The following is a 6,000-nucleotide window of genomic DNA, read 5'->3' as shown; positions in this document are numbered from 1 at the left end:
AAGTAAGCATAGATAACTTTTTGGAGGAATTTAGCTGTGAAGGGAGTGTATTAATTTCCTAGAGCTGCTGTAACAGATTACCACAAACTCGGTGGCTTAAAAGGACAGAAATTTATTCTCTCACAGTTCTAGAGGCCCAAATCAAGGTATTGGGAGAGGCCACACTCCCTGCAGAGGCTCTAGGGAAGAACCTATTGTGTGCTTTCCAACCTCTCGTGGCTATTAACATTTCTTGACTTGTGGCTGCATCACTCCGGTCTCTGCCTCTGGGGTCACACTGCCTCCTCCTCTTCTGTGTGTGTCTGATCTCCTTCTGTCCCACTCCTTATAAGGACACCTGTGCTGGCATATTGGGCTCACCCAGATTATCCAGAATAAGCTCCTTCTCTCAAGGTCTTTAACTTAATCACATCTTTTACCATATAAAGTAACATTCACTCTTCTGCCACAGGGGTAATATTCACAGGTTCCTGGGATTAGGAAAGGAATATATCTTTTGGGGTCACTTCTGTGCCTAGCACAGGGAGGAAGAAAAATGGGACAGTAACTAGAGGGGAACATGCGGCCAGAAAAGGTTTTGTTTTGTTTTGTTTTAAGATATGAGAAATTATAGCATATTTGCAATAACTGATATGGAACAGTGTGTTGTACACTGCAGTAGCAGTACAATAATACAATTTATTTGTTCATCGTGTTAGCCACTTGCACACAGGAAAATTCATAAAGAAAATAGCAAGGCCATCATCAAAAAGCCTACAAATAATAAATGCTGGAGAGGGTGTGGAGAAAAAGGGACCCTCATACATTGCTGGTGGGAATGCAAATTGGTACAACCACTATAGAGAACAGTATGGAGGTTTCTTAAAAAACTGAAAATAGAGTTACCATATGATTCTGCAATCCCACTCCTGGGCATATATCTGAAGAAAACTATAATTCAAAAACATACATGCACCCCAATGTTCATTGCAACACTATTTACAATAGCCAAGACATGGAACCTAAATGTCCATTGACAAATAAATGGATAAAGAAGATGTGGTATGTGTGTGTATGTATGTGTATATGTGTGTGTGTGTGTGTGTGTGTGTGTGTGTAATGGAATATTACTCAGCCATAAAAAAGAATGAAATAATGCCATTTACAGCAACATGGATGGACCTAGAGATTATCATACTAAGTGAAGTAAGCCAGACAGAGAAAGACAAATTTCATATGATAATGCTTATATGTGGAGTCTTAAGAAAAAGAAGAAGAGGGCTTCCCTGGTGGCACAGTGGTTGAGAGTCCGCCTGCCGATGCAGGGGACACGGGTTCGTGCCCCGGTCCGGGAAGATCCCACATGCCATGGAGTGGCTGGGCCCATGAGCCACGGCCGCTGAGCCTGCACGTCCAGAGCCTGTGCTCCGCAATGGGAGAGGCCACAAGAGTGAGAGGCCCGCGTACCGCAAGATGAAAATAACAGTTACTCTTTGAGAATTTGATTAAGAGCAATGAAAAGGTAACAGAGGAGAACTTTTGTCAAACATGGCAGATTGAACAAATATATATGTTTATCTCCAAACCCCACCAAGATGAAAATAAAGGAATAGATATGGTATAAAACCACAAAGACAAAAGGAGCAGGAGTGCAGACAACAGTGGATCAGAGAGGTCAACAAAATTTTGGAGATGGAGGGGGAACTAACTTAGCAGAGTGTGGGAAGCTGGGACTTAAAGAGGAGAATACAAACCAAAAGAGTAACAGTTCACTCTACTTGTCCCCCCAAAAGTTCAGGACCTGAGGGACCAGATACTTCAGGTGGAAGGAGAAAGTCATGGAGCTGAAAACAGGGAAATTGATTAGAAGTCTGTATATAAATCAGTTAAACTCACAAATCCCCTCTTCAGGCCTTTTTAGCCTGGCAATGACCCCTTGCGGGGTATCAGAGGGTTTATTCTTTGGAGAAATTGAGTCTTCAAAACATTGACTCAGGGCCACCAGGCACAGCTGAAGGTAGTGGCGAGCACTGAGCTGAAAACAAAAGGATTGGGTGAGAATAGGCGCGCTGAATGTTGGATCCAAAACCCTATCCCCCTTGCCCTGCTGCCAGAACCTCAGCAGTGGTGGCCATGCAAATAATCCCCAGACAGGAGACTGGAGAACCTTCTCTGGAGAAACTGAAGAGTTCCTGCAATGTGATCTACAGATTCTGACGTTTGAGGGTACCCACTAAAAAACCCAATTCTCCAGTCACCTTAGAATGAAGCACATCAATTAACAAGCCCCATCTGTGCACCTAGAGTTTCCAATTAGCTCTGCTCAGCGTCCTGTTCTTAAATATTAATAGACAAATATCAAACATTTGAGGAAAACCTCCAACCACACACACACACACACACACACACACACACACACACACACACACACACACACACACACACACACACACACACACACACACACACACACACACACACACACACACACACACCAGAAAGGGTCGAAGGGAATTCAGAGCAAACAATGTGAAAACCAGAAGAAAACTTAAAACCAGGAAAATTCCTCAGAGAGCTAAGAGCACATGTACATGAAACAAAAACAGAAATGCTATATGTAAAATAAGAAGCAATCAGTGAACAAGAGAGTTAAAATTAAAAATCCAATAGAAAGGATAAGACAAAGTTAATAACATTTTCTATCCAGAGAGTAGAAGAAAAAGAGGGTGACATAAGTAGAAAAAAAAATGAGTATAATGCAGGCTCCCACACCCTGAAAATCACAGAACATGGGGTGAGAGTGCAGGATGGGCCGTGGCGTGGTAGAAAACAGGTAATTTACATATGAAAGGAAAACAGATCACATCCAGAGTTTAAAAAAGAAGAAGAACAAAACTGTACTTTTAAACAGCAGCACTTGGAAGTTAGAAGAGCGTGCCTGTGAAATTCTAAGGGAAAAACATTGCCAACCTAGAATCGCACACCCAGTTAAACTATCAGTCAAATATGAGAGAAGAGTCAATATTTTCAGATAGATAAGGTGTTACAAAGTTTACCTCCCGTGGTTACTTTCTTTGGAAGCTATTAGATGATGTGGTTGACCAAAATGAGGCTGTGAAACAAAAAAGGGGAAGAAGATCTAAGATCCATGCAGTAGGAGAACCAACACAGAAAAACAGAGAGAAGTGTTGAGAAGCTCAGGAAAGCAGCTCTGGAACAAGCCTAGAACGAGCCACCCTACACCAGACCCAGAGGACAAAGGACTCCAAGAAGGAAATTTCCAGGAAAAAAAAAAAAAAAGGAATTGATAGATTATCTGCTAGATTTGACTATACGAACAAAATTATGGCACAGAGTTTAACAGCACTTTTGGAGATGGGAAAATTAGGTAGGGGTGTGTAGAAAACTTAACAATTAAAAAACATGAGGCTATTATAAATTTGTGTTATGAGACTTATGATATGATGAAGTTTCTACCCCTTAGAAATTGTATAGACTTTAAAAAGTATGTGGAGGAGAAAGGGTGACGTATTCCTTTCATCCTAAGTATCCATGACTGCTTTTTGCCACCTCTTAGATCCCTACCCAAGAGTCTTGATATTGATGCCTTGACACTAGATACTCAGAGAATCTTCTCTCTTCCCTGGGGTGACGATGGATGGTGGATGACATGTGGAAGACATCAAAGAAAGCCCCAAAGGAGACAGACACAAGGGGAAAAGTCCATGTGATTAGATGCATCATTAAAAGTCAAAGATGGAAATAATAATAATAATACAAAATAATTGAGACCACTTCAAATTCAAAGTTGATGTGGAGGTAAGGGGAACTTGTGGAAATGGTGATCATGGTGAAGTGATTAAAAAGGTGGAGCCCAGGGACTTCCCTGGTGGTCCAGTGGTTAAGAAACCCAGAAGCGGGTTTGATCCCTGGTCGGGGAACTAAGATCCTACATGCCGCAGGGCAACTAAGCCCACACGCCTCAACTACTGAGCCCGCATGCTCTAGAGTCTGCGTACCATAACTAGAGAGCCCACGTGCTGCAACGAAGATCCCTGAATGCCACAACTAAGACCCGATGCAGTCAAATAAATAAATAAATAAATATTTTTAAAAAAATAGTAGAGCCCGGGAATTCCCTGGTGGCGTAATGGTTAAGAATCCGCCTGTCAATGCAGGGGACATGGGTTCAATCCCTGGCCCAGGAAGATCCCACATGCCATGGAGCAACCAAGCCCATGCGCCACAGCTACTGAGCCTGAGCTCTAGAGTCCGTAAGCCACAACTACTGAGCCTGCATGCCACAACTACTGAAGCTCATGAGCCTAGAGCCCGTGCTCTGCAACAAGAGAAGCCACTGCAATGAGAAACCCATGCACCGCATCGAACAGTAGCCTCCACTCGCTGTAACTAGAGAAAGCCCGCGCGCAGCAACGAAGACCCAAGGCAGCCAAAAAAATAAATAAATAAATTTGTATATATAAAAAAAATAGTGGAGCCCAGCAATTATTCTGGATACAATCTGGGGGCTAGGTAGAGGGAAGATCAGGGAGGCTGGGCTCAGTCCAGATATACAGGGCCCTGCGAGAGGCCTGTCCCATTAAACTGTAAAATTGGCTACATGGGAGAGGAGGGTACAGAAATAGTAAAGGAAATAACTTTAAAATCCAACAAACATAATCACTATTATGGGATTTGGCTTCTTACTTTTTTCTTCACTTCTTTATTTTCTTATCTCTGCTCTTGCCTTTGTCACTTTGCAGCCCTTCATTATTCTTTAGGATCCTCTCTCAGAAACTGCACTCCAGCCTGCATCTCTGTCCACAACCTCCATGACCTATCCTTACCCTGCTGTACCTTTCCATTTTTCTCACTGTGCATTCTCCTACATCTCATAAACCCAATCATGTGTTAAGCTAAATCCTTCTAGCCTATCCTAAATCCATTTCTCAAACATTTCTCTATAAGCTCCTCAGTCACAGTTCTTTTCCAAGAAACCAATGTCCACTCTTCCTCTACCTATCAACACATTAACGAATCTTCTCTTTCTTCTCAAAATGTTCCATTTCCCTCTTTATCACTCTTCTTCACTTCCTTTGGTCCTGGTCTCCGCCTTCATCCCCAGGAGCTCTTCATTCCCACTCTCTCTTCTCTTAGGCAAAGATGCTCTCCTTTCCCTCTCATATTTACCCCTTCAGGGTCAGTAATGTTCTGCTTGTCTCTAATTTCTCCTCTCTGACTTGCAATACTTCCCCTACCTGCTTCTTTCCTTCTTTACCTTAAATCCTTCATCTGCCTCATTCACTGGTACCTTTGTCTATAATCTTTCTCTTCCATAGAAATGGATTCATCAGTATTATCATTCACTTCATCCAAGACATCCTCCTCAACCCCCACCCCTTCCTCAATCTCTTCATTGTTCTCCTCTACCTTTTCAAAAGGAATGTCCATCTCAGCATCAGTAATTTCTATCAATCTTTCATCACCAGTAACTTTCACTCTTTCAATTTTCTCTTCATTTATGCTCCCCATTCTTGAACCGTCCAATTTCTCTCCACTAGTCCCCAGCTTCTCTCCCCTGGATCCCCGCCTTTCCCCGCTGAACACCAGCTTCTCTCCGCTCAACCTCGGCTTCTCTCCACTCGACCTCAGCTTCTCTCCACCTGACCTCAGCTTCTCTCCACTTGACCTCAGCGCCTCCGCATTCTGCCCTAGTTCGTATTCTCTGGATCTCGAGTCCTCTCCACTGGTTCCCACTCCAGTAAACTTCAACCTCTCTTTAAACCCAGGTCCCCCCCTAGACCCCGCTGTAGTCCCTGCATTCCCAGATTCAGCCCCTATTTCGTGTCTGACTTCTTGCTTTCCCCACACCTCCTTGGAGTTGTCTTTCCGCAAACCCGCGGAAGCCTGTAATGCACTTGCTACACTGCGCACTCGTTTCACATCCATCCTTCCCTGACTCCGGCCTGACTTTCCTCTCAAGACTGCCTTTTCCACATCTTCCAGTCTCCGGTCCTCAGA

Source organism: Orcinus orca, chromosome 8 (assembly GCF_937001465.1).
Source record: "Orcinus orca chromosome 8, mOrcOrc1.1, whole genome shotgun sequence".
Lineage (NCBI taxonomy): Eukaryota > Metazoa > Chordata > Mammalia > Artiodactyla > Delphinidae > Orcinus > Orcinus orca.
Note: the sequence above shows the minus strand (reverse complement) of the source record.